This window comes from Peromyscus leucopus, chromosome 1, assembly GCF_004664715.2.
Source record: "Peromyscus leucopus breed LL Stock chromosome 1, UCI_PerLeu_2.1, whole genome shotgun sequence".
In the NCBI taxonomy this organism is placed as follows: Eukaryota; Metazoa; Chordata; class Mammalia; order Rodentia; family Cricetidae; genus Peromyscus; species Peromyscus leucopus.
This window is the reverse complement of record NC_051063.1, coordinates 5,214,408-5,230,146: the sequence shown is the minus strand read 5'-3', so window position 1 is coordinate 5,230,146 and position 15,739 is coordinate 5,214,408. Positions and strand designations below refer to the sequence as shown.

General features: G+C 43.8%; 1 long non-coding RNA gene across 1 annotated transcript; it reads left to right on the top strand.

Annotated features, from left to right (window-relative positions):
• Positions 1-11,241: 11,241 nt before the first annotated feature.
• LOC114703406 lies at positions 11,242-14,542 on the top strand. Its single transcript, XR_003736138.2, has 3 exons — positions 11,242-11,402; positions 13,851-13,945; positions 14,083-14,542. It is a non-coding gene; the product is annotated as an uncharacterized LOC114703406 (long non-coding RNA).
• Positions 14,543-15,739: the final 1,197 nt, after the last annotated feature.

Sequence of the window (15,739 nt, the reverse complement as noted above, 5' to 3'; positions counted from 1 at the left end):
GACACAGAGAAGACATTAGGCAAACAGGCCATGCTAAGCTCACCTGTTCATCACCTTAGATCACCCTTTTTTAATTGTTTTAAGATGTTATTTATTTTTATTTACGGGGTGTTTTGTCTTTATGTGTGTGCAGCATATGCATACCATGCCTGCAGATACTACAAGAGGGCATTAGATCTCCTAGAACTAGAGTTACAGCAGGTTGTGAGCCACCACGTGGGCATTGGGAGTTGATTCTTAGTCCTCTGGAAGAGCAGCCAGTGCTCTTATCCACTGAGCCATCGCACCAGCCCCCAGATGGTATTTTTTTTTTCAAACCCAGTTCATGACTATCCACATCTCCAACAAACCAGGCACAGAAACAGCCACAAATTCTCCCATCATCTTGTCTTTGCTTCCCTACAAAGGTCAAGAGAAAGAATCATAGTAAGTAGATACATATGCTTTTCCCTTGTTCTGTCTTATTTCAGAGGCTTCATCCATGAACCTAGTGATGGGACATGCAAAGATATTTCTCCTCCCACCAACTGATAAAAACTAATTATCTTCTTACTAAAGTTTTATTATGGAAAATGGCTATTTTTCACCAAAGATGCTTATCTATGCTGACAGGAAGTGTTTTTAATTCAACAACTAACAAACACATCATAGACGTCTCTGCTTCATTTATTAAATGGTAAATATTAACAGATGGAATCCTCATAAGCTCTTTTAGAGTCTTTTATTGATTTCCTCCAATGCAAAGATGTCCTGAGTTCCTAAAGTTAGAATACACTCACCTGCTGTGTAATCCCTATCTCAGGGACCCATGAGAGTCCCCAGTACCCAAAGAACGAGTCTCCATTCAGAAGCCCCGCAATCCTGTCTAAGAGCCATTCACTCCTCCCCACAGCACGCAACCTTGGTCCTCCAGCCAGACTCAGCAGCTCATGGGTAAAGTCCACTAGACTTGGTTACTTGCTCACTCATTACACAATCACCAAATACCTGTGTGGGAGGCCGGCCTCCCACCTTTTAAAGGGTTCCTATGAGGAGGAGAGAGGGATAAGAAACTTTTAGATAGAAAGATAGTTAAGAGGAGAAAGACAGAAATACAGGATAGCTTCAGGAGGACCTGGATCAAAACCCAGCAGTCCCTTATGCCTCTTCCAAAGGGCTTTTTTATAACAATGCCAAGGGGCAGAGCAAAAGACCTCTCCCTTGCTAAATCAAAACACACTGCACAGCCAAGTGTAGACCCTTTCAAACACCTGGTGACCATGTCCATGGTCAAATCATACCTTTAAGCAACCCTTCTAGGTAAAGCAAGCTCAGATTCTCTGACCCTGAGTAAGTTCTCACTAGGAAACCTCTGTGGGTCTCTACATACTTGTCCATGCAGATGGCAACCAGGCCCCACTCCTAAGTGCTCAAAGGCTGATAAGAAGGAGTAACATGTATGGCAGCTGTGGTTTGAGAACACAGGACAGGTCAAAGACACTTAGGACAGAATATGTGGAGGGAACAAGATTATGGGAAATGCACCCTCCTCTGATCCCAGTGACTGGCCAGAGTGTAGAGGGTGGAAGCGAAAGCTAACTGTTCTCCATAATCATGCGGGAAGAACATGGGAAGCAGCTCTGCAGAAGCACCACTGAGACCAGAAGTGGGAAGACAAAGCAAGTCAGAAAAAAAGACCACAAGCATGTGAGGAGACCAGGTTACTGAGAAGAGAAAGCCTGCTCCAGTTCTCTGTGACAGAAACAGGCAAGGGACCAAGATCTGTGTTGAGTGACAGCTGTGTTGATTTGCCACCTGTCAACTTGGTGACCTCCACCTGTCTTGGTTTTTGTTGTTGTTGTTGTTGTTGGTTTTTCCTGTGGCACTGAAGAGACACCACGACCAAAGCAGCTTAAATAAATAAATAAATAAATAAATAAATAAATAAATAAATAAGTAAATAAATAAATAAATAAATAAATAAATAAATAAATAGAAGCGTTTAATTTGGGGGTTCACAGGTTCATAGAGTTATAGTCTGTGATCATCATAGTGGGGAGCATGGCAGCAAACAGACAGACATGGCACTGGAGCAGTAGTTAAGAGTGTACATCCTGGCTCAAAAGTTGGAGGCAGAGAGAAGAGAAAGAGCCAGAGAGAGAGAGAGAGAGAGAGAGAGAGAGAGAGAGAGCGCGAGCAGGGAATGCTGTGGTTTTGAAACCACAAAGGCTACCCCCAGTGACACACCTCCTCCAACAAGGACAAACCCCTTAATCCTTCCCAAACAGTTCTACCAACCAGGGACCAAAAATTCAATTCAAATATCTGAACCTGTGGGGGAGGACATTCTCATTCAAACCACCACACCCTATGGACAGTTATGCTTTGCTGAGTAAAACTTTAGAAAAATCAGGAAGGAAATCTCCAAAGTCAAATCAAAAAAAAAATTGAGATATGACTTTCTAATTTTAAATTTATTTATGAATAAAAAAAGCAGAATTACAATTTGGTACACACTTGCGTAGCCCATGGTAGCCTAGGATGTTGGTATTATTCTCATAAAAGATATTTTATGAGAACAGAGAAGTCTATCCTAGTTCTAGTAGGGGGGAAAAGGTCACTGGAATTTCTGGTACTTTCCTCAAGCTGGTGAGCTAAAAATAAAAAAAAGTATGGACAAATACAAATCTGCTCTTGTATCCCTGGGAAGCACTAATGACCTAAGAGCTGAGAAACTCCCCACAGGAACATTGACATGTTGATAACATCTGACAGTTAGGAGCCTGAAAGCTCAGGGCAGGGCCAACAGACCAACCTCCACTGTTGTTGACAAGAGCTCCCCGCTCCCCCGCCCCATAGAATCTTCCACCCCAGAAGTTCCCTTCTCTGCCCTTTAAAAACGCCCAAACCCTCTGTGCCTCAGTGCACAGGCTCCACACCTGGAGAGTCTGATGTCCTCCATTGTTCCGATGAGAGGACAGTCTGCCTCTGCTGAGGGTTGCCTCTGCTCCCATTTAACCTCCGTCAACCCCGATCTAACCTGTCAGGTGGATGTGCCAGCAGTGGCTGCTAAGTGCCCTGTCACTAAGTGACGAGAATTTTCACAAACTCTCTCTGAGCTTTTGAGGGCCACAGTAACAAAGTGACAAGAAAAGGATAGCTTACTAAATGGATGGCCCCTCAGTTCCAGAGGCTGGAAGTCTGATCTTGTATCAGCAAGGCTGGGTCCTTCTGAGGACTATGAGGAGACTCTCCTCTGGGCTTCTCCTAGCCTCCGGCTTATGGCAATATTTGGTGTGTTCCAGCACTACTCCAGTGCCCACCTGCACGTTCAAATGGAATACCCTCCCTGTGCTCACCTCTGCAAGTTCTTTAACTGCGACCCACAATGCAAACACAGGTGATGCACACATGAGAATAAGCCTGAAGCCACACCCTAGAAAGCCCTGGAGAACATCCACGGACATGTGTAGTCATGTTACTTGTACAATAAATTTGTATGTGGATTAAAGAATTTAAATATGTCTATTTATTTCTATAGCCAAAGATGAAGCAATTGTCTCAGGTTAGCGCTGTACTCTTTACCAAGCAAGAAATTCCTTAGGTGGGAAATGGCTATTTGAGAATGTGTTTGGGGATTTTCCTGTCTGCTTATGAGATAAGCCAACTAACTGCACAGACTGTTCTCAGGCCGGGGATATTTTGGTCCATGTTAACTTAACAAATGATTGTTCCAAAGCAGTTCAAAGGGAAAGTGAAAGTGACTTTCTCAAATGTATATATAGAAACCCAAGAAGACCAGCAGCAGTCTGACTGTCAACCAAGGCTGCAAGATGACGGTGGTAAGTACCTCTTGATCTATAAGGGGAAATCTATAGTGGGTGAGCTGACCGGTTTACTGGTCTTGGAGGGAATGAGTATCAGCTTCCATTTTTGAAAGCTTGTACGAAGTTTATTATTTCTGTGTCTGCTTTTCCAGGAAAAGAGTTCTTGCGGGGTGGGTATGCCCCGACTGAGTCCACAGAGCTGGAACCCAAGCCTGTGATATAGGGAAGAAAAGGCACTAGATTGGCATATGAAGAACCTGATCCCCCAGGAGCTGTGAGATTCACACACACACACACACACACACACACACACACACACACACACACACACACACACATTGGAATTTCTGGAGAGAATTGAGCAAAGGACTTAAGCATAGGTTCCTCCTGGTTCCTCTTCTCTGGGGATCACTTCACTGACCCTTTTTCTCAATCCAAAGAGAGGCCTCACTTCCCCTTTTCAAAATATCTCTGTGGGATAGACTTTTAAACGATCTAGCTTTCTCTAGATGCTCAGAGCAACGGCAGAGGCTTGTATTTGAGCCAGAAAACTCCCCTCTGCTGAAGCTGAGGTGCCCTGACTGGAGCTGAAATCACCTCTCCCCGGGGAGGTGTTTGGTGAAGGCCCTGCTCTCTCTGTGTTCTCTTCATGTTGGCCTTGCTTCCCCCAATGTTGCTCATGGAACCTCTTTCCTCTAACCACCTCGCTTTCTGTCTGTTCTTGTCCATAGCCTCACATCCTACTCACTCTTACCCAGAGAAGCCACTCTGTTTCACTCTAGAAACGAGAGCTGTCGGGCTCTAAACGTCTAGATTTGCCTACCAGTCCCAAATAGACCAACTAAACAAAGTAATAGTGAAAGGTAGAAAAGGTGTATTCATTGTGACCTGACTAAGAAGCAGAGCAAAGGATGACTGGCCCCCATCCAGATCTCTCTCTCAGTTCCTAGCATGTTAGGTTTAACTGGAAAGCCAGAGGTATACATAGCTAAGCATTTCTAATCAAGTTGGGGCCCCACTCACCATCACTGCCTCAGCTCCGGGCCTTCTGCAAGGTAGTCTGAAAAGTTGTCAGATAGTAGGCGACCTCCTTCTGGATGGCATCACCTTTCCAGCCTTTTCCTTTTCTGTGAGTACAAGACCACACCCTCAGGCCTCCTTCTCTATCTGAGCAACCTGCCAAGGTGCTTGCCTCACATAAAGATGGTTCCTCTTCTTTACAGAGGCACTAGATATAAGGGAGTAAGTAGCCGTTCCTTTTCATCTATCCTGGAGACTCTCAAAGACCCAGAGAGACTTTTACCTATGGGCCTGAGAGAGGATGTGAGAGTTCCCAAAGCCATAGAGGTGACCCATTGCAAAGTCACAGTTTATGCTCAGACATTCCCACATCCAGATCAGCATTCATGTCCTCTCCATTCACTCTATTTCCAGGTCTCTGAGATAATGGTTTTTGGTGGCTTACTCCTCTTGTGCTTAGTGCTGATTGTTCAGAGCTCTTCTGGGAATGGCTGTTCATTCACCTGCAATCAAACCACTGAAGTGAGTCCTGAGGCTCTCTGGGGGAGCGGGGAGGGGGAAGGAAGATACTCCTTAAGAGGGTAGTCTCTAAATGGGACTTCCTGTTTCTGGCTCTCTGCCCAGAGGCAGGAAGAGTCATACAGTGTCTGAGTCCTACAAGTTTGCACATCCTTCTTGCATCTTTATTACTAAAGCTCTCTGTGCCTGTGTTTCCTAGGTACATATTTCCCGGTCCCCAATCATCATAGCAAACATAGAGGACAACTCAAATGAAGAGAGATATCAACAGGATCATTTCAGAGAGATCGAGCATTCTAAGCAAGACTAAAGACTAAAATGAGTCATCTCCCTTCCAGATGTACATCATCCCACTTCTTCCTTTCCTAAAACCCTAGGGAGATATCTCTCACAGTAAGTGCATTCAAGGGTACAGGTGAAGCTCAGAAGTAGACCCTTGCCTTGCCTGTATTAGGGTAAATGAACCCTAACAACATGATATTCTTTAGTTCAGCCCTGCCAGTCTTCACTAAGAAGATGAAAATCCAGCTGGTATTCATGCATTATGTATTGTCAGCATCCATGTGCATGGTTTCACACATATACCATGTATTTGGTTTTCTGCTTGTGAACTTGTAAAACAGAAAAACAACTACCTAGTCATCCAATTTTATTCTTGTTATCATTCATTCACCTAATAAATATGGATTGAGCACCTGATATGTGTGAGGCTCTGTTCATAGAAGAGAAAAGGGTGATACTGAGTGCTGTGATGTAGTCCTCGACTTCCAGAAACTTGTGGCTTCTGCAGAGATACTTTGTAAACAGTTTTCTCTTACACAAAACAGCATGGGGGAGGGAAAGAATGAACACAGTGACGGATGTGGCTTCTTCTGGTGTTGATACAGTAAGGGATGAGGAAAGCACAGAGCCAAGCTAGCCAGCTAAAGAAGCAGCATTTGAGTGAGTCATTTAAGGTCAGGGATGGGAACTTCCCTGGAGCTTCACAATTGGAAGGGCTCTAGGGAGAGAAAGCATCAGAATGATCATTTAAACGTTATTCTTGTGAAGTCTGTGAGCGATCTGGACCGCTAGAGCAGCACTGAGGTCAAAGAACAAAGCTTCACTGAAACGGGAATTGCCAGGCTATCTCCAAGAGAAGGAAGAGCAGCCCCACCAAAAGGGAGTTTGGATTGTTATAGGATGCTTTAAATTGAGTGGGAGGATGGCAGGAGAACATTGGGGGAAAGAAACTTCTGTAAACAAAAGAACAAAAGGAACTGTCCAAAGCGGAAATGTTTAGAGGAGCTCTCCGGTCATGAAGATAGCAGGATGCAACTCCAGCCAGGGAAGCAGGTGGACTAACTACAGCCCTTCACTTCTTCCTCGGCTCCTCCAAAACCCCTAGTCTTATCCCCAGTTCCATAGCAGAACACCTGCTGAAGCCTCTCTCCCCAACCCACACCTTTTGAATAGATCACACTGATCTGCCTCTCCAAACTCCCTTCCCCCTACTTTATCCCAGCCTCCAACTCCAACCTGCATTCCTTGGGCCCCAGCATGCCACTGCAGCCAGCTAAGCAGGTAGACTGACTGTAGATCTTCACCTCTCCCTCCATCCTCCAAATCCAGCTCCCCCACCTCCCACCCCCTCCCAGTCTCATCCTAGCTCTGTAGCAGACCACCTGCTTGGGCCTCTCCTCACTCTCTGCTCCCATTCCTAGGAAACCCCTGCTTTCCTCCCTCCAGTGGACCCCCTCATTCCCACCCCTCCTAACCCATACCCATTCCTAAGTATCAGCTTGCAATACTTAGAAACACATTTTACCTGGAGCCCCTGGTGGGCAAACCTATCAGGATCCCAAAACAATTTCCTATCAGGAAACACATAGTCACCACACTCTCCTAAGAACCAGAGAGGGCAAAGAAACCGAGGAGCAAAACACCCACTCACAAAGACAAAACCAGATATCGGCACCTAAAACTATAATCCTCCCAAACCCAGACACCTAGATGTCAACATGTATTGAGAGCCACTGGTAGCAAAAGTCCATGAGAGTATACAGCAGTGACAACTAGTGTTCAGAAGGTCAACCTATCAGAACTAAGGGTTCTGTTAGAGGAACCCATCACGCAAGGTGTTATGGGATTACTGCCTTTTGAATGAACTGGCTGTCTCTTGTTGTAAACTTCTTGTGCAATAACAACTATGATTCTCCCCATTTACTGTGCATATCCATGTTAGTGTACATGTAATCTTACAATTGCATCTCAATCTTGGGCACAACTTTCCCTATACATTTGGGGTAATTGGACAACTGTCCCCAGCTGTGTTTATTTTTCATTAACATATATCTGGCCATGGCCATTATCCGGACAAAAGTATTTCATCAAAGATACCTTTTTCCAAGGACAAAACTGCATCTCTAATCTTTCAGCATTTACACCATATCTGGCTCCAGTTTTGTTTGTTTGTTTGTTTGTTTTTAAGACCATTAGAAATTCGAGCAACACAAGTCCCACCACCAGCTTCCCCTTGTTCAAGCCCCAGTGATACTGTCTGGGTCAAACAGATAGCCAAAGGGGCTCTGAAACCAACTTGGAAGGACCCTACACGCTGATTCCCTCCACTTCTATGGTCATGAAGGCAGTGGCATTATGTCACAGACCCGATGATAGATTCACAACACGCCCCCACAGTTGGGCATGTCCGGTGGACCTAGACACTTCCGCCTAGCCAGTTCCAAGTCAAAATAGCCAGTTCCAAGTTAAAATAGCCAGTTCCAGGTCAAAATAGCCATTTCCAGGTCAAGGCGTCTCGAGTGACCAGGACCCTGTGGCTTTGCATGGTTGCATAAGAGAACGCAACGCAACCATGTGATCTATGTGCATGTGTGGAGTAGCCACATGGACCTGTGTACACCTGCACTACCCAGCCTTTAAAAGCCGACACCATATTCCTGGCTTCCTTCTTCTTCCTCATGCACGTATTTCTTTAACAGGCCTGAGTACCCCTGTCTTTCTCTCTTATCTTAATAAAACTCTTGTTAGTGGATTCTGTTGTGTTTCGTGACATTTCCTCACAGGGTAAGAGTGCCGCCAAATAACTAACACCCACCACACCCAGGAAGACAGTGGCATTATGTCACAGCCCACCATACCCAGGTCAACAAAGCAGAAGCCACTGATGATGATGATGCCAAACGGACTATCTCCAGACTGTGGCCATCAAAATGAGGGTTTCCCTGGCCCTGACCCTGCACTCCCTGCCTCTTTGCCTCCTCCTGAGTCTTGTGTACAAGAGTACTGGGTCATAGCCCAGCCCCCACCACCCTCAGGTCCAGACCTGGGAACCAAGGAGGAAGACAGACACGGGAGGTGACAGTTAGCGTGACTGCAGACCAGCAACCCATATTCCATCTTGACCATTGCTCGCTGATGCCTGCTTAAATGTCTGATTGTATTGGAGAAAGATGTGAGAGTTTGTCTTTTGATATAAGAATTCAGAGTTTAAAATTCTACCCAGGCCCTGAGCCTAGGCTCCCTAGTTGCCAAGAACAAGGGAGTGTTTCCATTGCAAAAACTGGGATTGTGAAATAGAGACTTCCTGGAAACACACAGATGAATACATAGAAAGAGAGAGAGAAAACTCCCTCCCAAGAAATATACAATAGGAAAATGTAATCCAATGGCCATAAAATTAGAGGTCTAGAAATCCTTAAGAAAGATGGGGCAGAACGCAGAATGTTTTTCTCACAAGGTGGCCCTCTAGAAAGAATTGCATAAACTATGATAAGTGAAAGCACTTGAAAGCGAGAACATGAAGGTCATGCCCTAGCATGTTCCCATCATCTCATGGTAAAAAGAAAGGCCTGGGAAGAATATTCTTGGCTCTTTCCCCATGACCAAAGATGGTAGGTCATAACACCATGCGAAGTCCCTCACTGTACCTGTATTTTCTTAAGCTAACTGTAAACGACAAGCATTGTCTTGTTCATGGTGTCTCTTCACAATAGAATGGTGACTAGGACTGCATCTGGGATGGTTAATCTTTGTTTTCAGTTTGACAGGATTTAGACTCAGCTAGCAGATAGTTAGTTATTCCTCCAGCGGAGTCTGTGCGAGTGTTTCCAAAAAGGATTTAAGTAAGGAAGAAAATATAGTGTAATTCTGGGTAGAGTCATCCCATGGGATTGGAGGCCTAGATGGACTAAAAGAAGAAAAAGATGAGTAGCAGAGTGCCAGCACACACCCTCTGCATCCTGAGCCACCCATATGTGAGCACTAAACTGACCGTTGGCTACACTAACTTAAAAGATTAACCTGTACATGTGCTCGAGAATCAATAATGGAATTCAAATACTCATTTCTCTGCTTCACTAACCAGAGGTAAAACTGATACAGGATGAAGTGGAAAGACAAGAAAATGTCCCTGGAGTAATGTTTATTTTGCATGATTTCTCGTCCTTGATCCATATAAAATAAACATATATCTTGTCACTATTGAAATGGCTCATTTTTCTACTGGTATAAATTGCTGATACGTAATACATTTTCTTGTCAACACTGTTATACATTTTGGTATTATAACATTAACTGTGTTACAGGGAATGGCAAGTGATGAGGACACTAGGAAAAGCAACTATTCAGTTGCTGTTTGATTCTGTATTTACAATTCTGATTGATCAATAAAAATGTCTAGTAAGTGCATATGGTGGCTATTTAAGAACTTATGTGTGTACTCTGTGCAGTATTTGTCTATTGGGAAAATTACAAGACAACCTGAACCCATAAATTGCTTCCTGTCATCTTCTGACATTTTAACTTAAATATGTGACTTAACTGATACCATTCCATCTTCCTGTACTTAAGTGGAGAATTTTGTTTTTAGCCACAGATTTATACCAAGACTGAGATATTTTGCTAAAATATACACAGATATGTATTTGTTTCCTGTTGTTTATATTTCAGGCTTTTGCTAACTTAGCCTGCTGTTTGGACAGTCTTGCCATTTGGAACCTTGGTCTTATGATTATTGGTCTTGATTAAATGGTTAATTTATTATTGTATATATGCTTGTACATCAGAATAGCTGTAATAACTAGCACTATTCAACAAATTTATTTTTTTAATTCAACAAATTTATTAAAGGTCTAAAATTTTTATTTTTGTCAATGTTATAGATTTATCCTTCTGAGTCGAAGCTTCTAAATTTTGCTTTAAAAGTAGAAGCTGGGGCTGGAACGATGGCTCAGTGGTTGAGAGCACTAGCTGACCTTCCAGAGGGATTTGATTCCCAGCATCCACAGGGCAACTCACAATAGCCTGTAACTCCAGTTCCAGGAGGACCCAATGCCTTCTTCTAACCTCCAAGAGCACTGCATGCACATGGTGCACAGACATACAGTCAGGCAAATGCTTGTACACACACACTCACAAAGAAATAAATAATGTTTATTTGTGTAGTTTCTGTGTTGCACCCATGTGTACACATGTACACTTTATCTACTTTGTATGCAAGGGGGAATATTTGCCATGGCGCATGTGTGAATGTCAAAAGACCATTTTTGAGAGTCAGTTATGTCCTTCAATCATGCAGATCCCAGGGATCAAATCCAAGTTGTCAGGCCTAGCGGGGAGTAGTTTTACCCACTAAGTCAGCTCAGGAAAGGCTGAAAATTTCATGAGTAAACAAAACCAATGAAGGAAGTAGCTTTGAGCTGATATAAACAGGAAAGAATGAAACCAAACCACAGCTATTTCCTTTAAATGCTTCTATTAGAGAAAAACAAAACTGAACCTTAGAGCCAAAAAGAAACTGGAGATGAGCCAAAAATGTCAGTCCTCTACATGCGACCGAGCAAGTGGTTTCACTTTGCCTTCACGTTCTTTATATATATAAAGACTTCCCTTGGTCTGGTATCATCAGCACTTTCTACTTTTCAGTTTGGTGTTCTACAATTCAGGAATTGATTCTACTCAGTTAAACTTCTTCAAAATCTTGCTTTATCCTAAATTCTTCAGAACGTAAAAGAGCCAAGCAGGAGATCAGTGGGTACCACCTTCAGGATGTTTTCTGTAAGTCTCTTGATTTACAAGGGGAAGTCTCAGTGGGATGGCTGCCCTTGGGAGGGATTCAGTCCAGTTTGCTGGTCTTAGGAAGAGAGAATGCATGCCTACGATTTCAAAACTTGTATGAAAATGCAGCTACTGTGCAGAGGTGAGATTCCCTTGGGAGACAATGATGTTTTTGCAGAGTGGCTATCTCCCTGTGTCCACAGAGCTGGATTATGGTCTGGGGTATAGGAAGGGGAGACACTGATGGCTCAAGGCGGGCTGGGTCTTGCTCTAGAAGTTGTACCTGTCGTTGAACTCTCTGTGTCCCCTGGAATGGCAATCCCTCCACATGTACAGCCAGCCACAGCCTCTTCCTCGTCCATCCTGGTCCCTCTTCTGTGTCGCTGCTCCCCACACTTCCTGAAGCTTGCCCCGCCACACAGACACACACTCACACACCGCAATCCTCTCCACACACATAAGAGCACCACACACACACACACACACACACACACACACACACACACACACACACACACAATTTTAAAACAGATTCAGATGAGAACTTTGGAGACTTGAGAGAAATTTACCAACGTTAGAAAGAAAAGAACACAGGCAGGAAGGCAAGCTGAAGATCTTGGTAGCTGCTGAGACAAAGGGTGTGGAAAAAGAGAAAGGGACATGATACACTTGATAAAGTACATTAGAAACACACCTGGAGAACAGAAGCAGGTGCCCAGGGCCTCTGGTCTTTACATTTACACTTAAGTACAGATTTGACCTCCTCTCAAGTGACATCATAGTTTTAGGGTACAAGCCTGGGACCAGGTAGTCCTGACAAGTTAAGCTGGACTATTGTCTTCAAGATGTCAATTAAAGAGACAATTGTGAAATGAAGAGAAAGATTTCTTCAACACAGCTACACTGAGTAGAAGAACAAATAAAGAGATCCAGCAGCTGCTGCCACCACCACTACCACCACCACCAAGTCCGTCTTTCAATTTCACTTGAGATTTATATTTAAATAGAGTATCTCTCTTTGGAATATTTTCACTCCTTCCAGACAGATGCCTTGGGCACATAAATGACACTCCAGCTTTTCGGGCCAATCAAAGAGGAAATTAATATTTTTTTTTTTTTTTGCTTTGTTTTGTTTTGTTTTGTTTTGAACTTGTAGTAGCCTAAAAGTTTCACTGTGTAGCCTAGAACTCAGAATTGTGTTTGGGACAGACTAATCATTACTCATTGCAGTCCATTTACCTTTCAGTTTTGTTAGCTTTCAGCCAGGAGAGAATAACTGAACAGCATCGATTACTATCAGTTTACCTTACAGCTTTGTTGACCTCTGCCATTAATTCATCTTTACCTTGCGTTAGTAACAAACAGCCTTCAGCTCTTTAGTACTTACTGAGATCCAGTTCGGGTGTATTTCTAATCTAGCCATGGAAGCCCAGTGCTTGAATATGCCTCATAAACAACTTGGAGAGCTTTCATTATTGCACTTGAAATCTGCTCTCTCTCATTTTCTTCTAGTTCCCTATCTAGCAGGGTATTGCCTGTGACTGATCATGCCATTTGTCTCCAAGGAAACTGACATATCGTCAGTGGTTCCTGTGGCTTCAAAGAGTGCCTCCCTTGCCTTCCTGCCTGCCTGGATTCAGGGCCACACCCCTGGCTCCCTCCTCTGCTGAGTTAGTTCAATTTAGGAATCACTTCATTGGATGTTTTTCACCAGCCAAAGAGAAGTCTCACTTCTTCCTGCTCTCCCCATCAAAATGTCACTGTCCTAGGGAAGCAGATGGCCTCAGGACCTGGCTTTATCTGGAGGCTCAGAGCAACAGTAGAGGTTTACATCAGGACCAGAAAACCACACACCACTGAAGATGTGGCACTTAACTGTGGTTGGAAGTCTCCCCTCCCCCAGGACACTTTTTCTGCAGCCTTTTTCCCTCGTGATGCTCATACCTCCTTTTCCCTGTATTTCACTTTTCTCTGTTGTTTTTTTAAATATTCATTTATTATTATGTATACAGTGTTCTGCCTGCACCAGATCTCATTACAGATGGTTGTGAGACACCACATAGTTGCTGGGAATTGAATTCAGGACCTCTGGAAGGGCAGCCAGTGCTCTTAACCTCTGAGCCATCTCTCACAGCACAGATACTATTCACTTCCTACACAGAGCACTTTCACTGTCTCACTGACGGCAGACTACACCTCTCCACCTGATCAAACTACCAAACTATGTGCCTGAGCAGTGGCTCCTCTTCCTTAGAACACCACTGATACTGAGAGGTAAAATAAAAACTCTTTTCCACCCACACCAGATCCTCTTAAAGACTCAGACATTTTCCCCAATGCAACTGAGAAATAATGGAGGACTTCCCAAAGCTATAGAGACAGATTCAAAACTAAATTTGTTGGTGTCCAAACTTGCTTTCATGTCTTCTCTGTTCATTCTGCTTCCAGGGCACAGGAATACTTGGGGGTGGACTGACGTATATCTTCGTAGCTACTGTTTACTTTCTGTTCAAGTTCCTGGCCAGGAATGATGATACCCCTTGGTGAGTGTAGTTTAAAGGGGGGTCTTCCTGTTTCTCTACTCTGTAGAGAAGCAGATAGAGTCACACGGTGGCTAATCCCTCTGAGTATAACCTTCCTCCTGTCACTCAGTGTTCCTTCTGGTGTCTGTGTTTTCCAGGGAAACAGGTCCTGACCATGGCTCACATGGAGCCCAGAAGACATATGGAAGACATTCAAAGAAAAATTAAGTAAAAACTACCGCATAATTAAATAAGTCTAAAGATTCTAGAAGCATCTCTCACTGGAACCCAGAGCAGTCCTCCTCCTTCTGGGCTTTCCTAGCCCAGGATCTCCCTTCCTTACAAATGAGGAAATAACTTACCCACTGCCTATATCCTTGAATCTTGTAATATGATTCACTTTGATAAATCACTTGACCAAATAAATAGGAATTTAATATGTATTTTAACCAACAGGTCTTCCCAAGACATTTATAAATTGGTGGTGTGGAGCCTATAAATTAGCCTTAGTGTACACATAAACATGTATATATGAGATTTTGTGGGTTGGAAGAATAAATATCTAGAAATGTGATCTGTAATCACTTATTTACTTAATAAATATTTATTGAAAGCTTATTTCATATGTTAAAAGCTCTTTTCATGTCAGGAGTTGGGTAAATATTGTGAAGAAGATGACATTGGGGGTGGCTTGGGAAAGAGGGCTGGGGTGGGAGGAGGGAGGAGGGGGTTCTGTGGATAGCATGAGGAGTGAGTAGAAAATTTCTTAATAAAGAAAAATAAAATAAAATAAAGAAGATGACATTGTCCTGGATCTCAAGGAATATGGGGCTCTGCAAAGGGGACACGACACGTATAGTCAGCTGTTCATCACCATAACAAAGTACATGACATAGCCTAGTTATGAGGAAGAGAAATCTATTTCGCTCACAATTCAAAAGCATGGCACCTCTATCTACTCAGCTCTAGGGAAGACATTTCAGCAAATGGAAGACAGTAGTGGTGGAAGCTCTCATTCAGGTGCACTCCAACTTGCCAGTCCAGGAGCAGAGGAGGGCCGGCAGGACCAGGCTAGCTCTTTTCATAACTACCTTTAAGTGTTAGAGCTTTGGAGGGAAAGGCTTCCCCAGTGGATGTGTTACAGCTCTGAGTGGGAAGGTTTCCCCAATGGAAGTGTGACAACCCTAAAGAGAAAGGTATTCTGGAAGTCAGCAGCCAAGGAATATAATGCCACACAACAAACCTCACACAAGAGATCTGGGAGAGACACAAAAGGGTGGCTGCCTCTGCTCAGGGGAGAAGCAGCAAAGAACCAAGCAGGAGGCAGGCTTTGAATGGGGTGTCTTGGGGAACAGAGTTGTCCAGGGTGGCCTAGGAATAGAGGGATTTTGTGGCTTGATTTTAGGGCAAACTCAGGGATTGGTGGGATTTTGTGGCCTGATCTTGAGCTTTTTTTTTTTCCCTGTAGGGTAAGGCCTGGCCACTCTCCCACCTCAGGGTCTGGAAACCACTGCTATGGCCATTAGAGAAGTCTAAGCTAAGAGGGTGGGGCATAGCTGTTTTCACCTCGAGGGGTTAATACCACCTACCCTCTTGTACAACTACCAAAGGAGTCACACGAAGAATACCTAATGCCATAGAGGACCTAAAGACCTTCCGCCAAACCATTAGACCCAAAGATTCCACACCTTCCTCCAGGACAGGGCTACAAGACTAAAGTTTGAGGGAAAATCTAGCATATCCATTTTTACAAATAGTTTTATACACAGCAGCTGCAGCCATTGATTTTTCCCTGGCTCCTTTCTTAATACAACA